Source organism: Myotis davidii, unplaced genomic scaffold (genome assembly GCF_000327345.1).
Source record: "Myotis davidii unplaced genomic scaffold, ASM32734v1 scaffold3972, whole genome shotgun sequence".
In the NCBI taxonomy this organism is placed as follows: domain Eukaryota; kingdom Metazoa; phylum Chordata; class Mammalia; order Chiroptera; family Vespertilionidae; genus Myotis; species Myotis davidii.
This window is the reverse complement of record NW_006283682.1, coordinates 30,529-34,396: the sequence shown is the minus strand read 5'-3', so window position 1 is coordinate 34,396 and position 3,868 is coordinate 30,529. Positions and strand designations below refer to the sequence as shown.

The 3,868-nt window shown below is 46.5% G+C and overlaps 1 pseudogene; it reads right to left on the bottom strand.

Moving 5' to 3' along the window:
- Positions 1 to 333: 333 nt before the first annotated feature.
- LOC102757564 lies at positions 334 to 931 on the bottom strand (annotated as a pseudogene).
- Between the last annotated feature and the right edge of the window lie 2,937 nt (positions 932 to 3,868).

Here is a 3,868-nt window from a genome sequence, read left to right as displayed (position 1 = left end):
AGGATGTCTAAAACTTTAACAAGTAGAGAAAAAGACATTCTTTTTCACACCTGGACAAATATTTTTCTTTGTAAAGGGGCCGTTTCACTGGATTGCTTCTGAAGCCTTATCTTACCTGTCTTTGAGAGATTTCCAAGATCATGTGTGGCTCGTACTACATTTGGGGTAAGTTGTCTCCTGCATGTTTTCCTAGGCCCTCATTCTCAGGGAATCTACTCTTTTTTTTTTTTTTTTTTGCATTTTAAAAAAGAAAACATCAAATTTAATTTAAATTTTAAAAAAAGAAAATTTCAGGAAAAAACATTGGAGCAAATAAACCAAAAAAGAGGGCTGCATTTTGGAGATCACATTTATTGGAAGGGTTGGAGAAAGAAAAATGGCATTTAGCTTAAGAATTTGTGAGTTATGTGCAAATAAACTCATTTCAGGAGCAGAAGAATCCTTGGTCATTTCTAAATATCAAAATTTACATAGGTTTCTCTTTTGCATATCTTCTACCTTTAAAGACACAATCATATAAAGTCTTCTAATTGCCACACAGGATATATCCTTTGTTTCAACCAACTCTCAATGGAGGGCAACTAGCACAACACCATCTCCCCAGACAAAAAGCATTGGAATATTCCGTTTTGTTGACTTATATATCTCTTCATATGTTTCTTCATCAATTTCTATAGTGGTCACAGTTTCTCCCACATCTCCCAATAGCATATTTAAATGTTGATCATAAGCATATAATCTTCCTCAAAGCTTTCAATTTCTCATTTTCACATAAATTCGCTCATCTGGGCTGAGCCTGATAAGATCCAGTGTTGGTAATTTGTTGCCGGTCCACGTCGCCCCCCATGTTTCAAACCCTGCCGGAATCTACTCTTTCCAGCAGACTTTACATTCCACTGGTCCCAGAGGAACAGCTTGGCATGTTGGAGTGAGAGGCCTCCCAAGAAGCATGACCTGGCGGGAACCTTGGGCTGAGAGTTCCGGCAGGCAACACTCAGGTCAACCTGTCCAGGGGAGGAGTCAGTCCCTACATGTGGTTGCTGAGCCCTTGAAACAGGGGGGTTCAGAGCTGACAATAGTATTCTTATCTCCTGAGTGTCCAGGTACCTCTACACAGCTGGTTACATATTGGCTTGGATATTGTGGTTTTGTCTTACGGATTAGGATGAGGAAGACATACTTGTAAAACTCCTGTAATCCATAACACGGCAACATCTGTCCCACTAGTGGAACCTGTAACTTATACCATTTAGGGAAATGTTTCTCAAATTTGCTGTGTCCTTGAGAATTTCCTGAGGTGCTTTTTGATATGGAGATCCCTGGACTCCATGTTCTTTTGGCCAAGCCTGGGACAAACAGGGCTGGGGTGGGGATATGCTATCCTGTAGTGGGAAGAGCTGCAAGGCGCAGGCAAAGGGGTGGGTGTGTCATTCTACCATGGGAAGGCAGGACGTTGAGAAGAGTAATTCATCTACAACATGAACCTTTGTTAATTGGATGTGGAAGACCTAACCATGAATTCTTGCATTTAAAATAAATAGTTGTTAAATGGCTCTCAAATACCCTTACCTCGAGATTCACATGTGTACAGAGGCCCATCACACACCCACATGCACACACATGTATAATCCTCAGGGAACCTTCGTGGTCATGGACAGCACCAGGCAGCCAACAGGAGCAGAGCAAAGAGAGCGAATGGCCCACATGATGTCCCTGGGGCAGTCAGCTCAGAATCTGCTCTGAGGACTGAGATGGGGATGGAGAAGGGGTAGGACCTGCGGGAAGGGGGGAGGTCACCAGGGGGCTGGGTACTGCTGTCCATGAAGGAGCACTATTCCCAGCAGAGAACACATCTGTCTGCAGAGGGGCCCCAGGACTGGCTGTCCCTGCCTCATCCCAAGACCAACCCTGAACCAGCGTGCTGAATTTGCAGTCTGTGTCCCAAATGGATAAGACTAACAATGACCGTGGCAACCAAGGGAAACCTGTAATTCCAAACTCAAAAGCCTGTCCTCCAAAATAAGAAAACATCCAGGCATTTTCTATTAAGTTCCCAACACATACACTCCTGACATCTAAATTAGCAGGAAGTTCCGTCATTCCCTGGACTCCTGCCCCACATGTCCACTTGCAGACACACAGGGTGATGACAATTGTCCCTGCATCTCTCCTTTGTTCAGCTGCTGCCACCTCCTGGTGGTGGTAATCAGAACATGGAGCCTGAGAGCCTGGCCCCACAGCTGACCAGGAAGGCAGGACTGGGCCTCCAGACTGGTGGGGTCAGGGGCAGCAATGACCATTCTGCAGCCCTGGGGGGACTGGGCAGTTGGGCAGACAGAGCTGTCCGAGTGTGAGGGGACAATGAGCTGGTGCAGGACTGAGTGGGGAAGGACTGAGGCCTCAGCTGGAAGTGTGGTAAGCAGTTAGACAGACGAGCAGAGCAAGGATGATGGGGCAGGTAGAGAAGGTCACCAGGGCAGAAAGCTCTACCAAAGGACAATCATAGTGTGTGTCCTTTTCCCCAGGGTGACTTTTCCTCCCTGAGTATATCGCTGGTCATGCTACTTGGACCCCCTGATGATCTTTCCTTCCTAGAGATGACATCTAGGCTTCCGTTGTATTTCAGCTCCAGGCCCAGAAAAGCAGCAAAACCAAACAAGCAATGTCATGACCAAGGCTGACCTCAGGACCAGCTGCATTGAATAATGACTGCCTGCCTTGGCAAGGACCAATCCATCAGTGGAGACCACAACTCTGAAAGGACACACCTGGAGAGCTGCTGAATATTCTACTGAGATCTTCCCCTGGGACCTCCCCTAAAATCCCCACCCTTAAAACCCTGAGGACAGAGAATCCAGAACACTTTCCCTCCTGGGAGCATGCCTGAGCTTCCCTTCCTCCTTTCTCCCTCCATCCCCCAGGCATGTCACCTTTACCTTCCTCACTTCTAAGCTTCAAGGGCCCTTCCTTTACCTCTTTAACTTGTTTCCTAAACCCATTTCTTCTACAAATTACTTCGTCTACTTCTGTTATTTTCCAAATAAATGTTTTCTTATAGTTCAAGTCTTGGCTCTGAATTCTGTCCTAGTCAGAACTTAAGTACCAAAGTTGTTGAACCCAGGTCGGTTCTGAACCCATGAGTCTAACACCTGGTGCTGTTCCCACTGCTCACATTATGGTGCCATGACTCAGGATTGTGTGGCCAAGAAGCCACCCAAGACCACCTTGCAGATCTGGACCAGTGCTGGGTACCAGCAGGGACCCAATGTGCCCCTCAAGCTCCTTGCTTTGCGGTGGGTGAACTTGGGTGAGTTTCTTGGAACTCTGAACCTCTTTGTTTTAAGCTAGAGGCCAACTTTCTTTGAGCTGGTTTTTGTTTTTGGGGTTTTTTTGGTTTGTTTTTTTCAATCCTTGAGATAGAGCTAAAGGCTAAAGGTTACGAGAACCGAGGCTAAAGAGAAGAATTGAGATAACTAAGGACAGGAGGGGGAAAAAAGGATGACTGCTCTGTAACTTTGGCTTTTCAATTAAAATTGCTTTCTGAGAGTCTGCACGAACTTTTGCAGGATTCGTCCTCAGGGCCCAAGGTGCTGCCTCTGTCTGGCTGGCCCAGCTAACATACATAGGTCACCAGGAATCTTCTTGGATCCCTTGCAGGTTCCTTGTCTTTTTTTTTTTTTTAATATATTTTACAGAGAGGAAGGAAGAGATATAGAGAGTTAGAAACATCGATGGGAGAGAAACATCGATCAGCTGCCTCCTGCACACCTCCTACTGGGGATGTGCCCGCAACCCAGGTACATGCCCTTGACCGGAATCGAACCCGGGACCCTACAGTCCGCAGGCCGACGCTCTATCCACTGAGCCA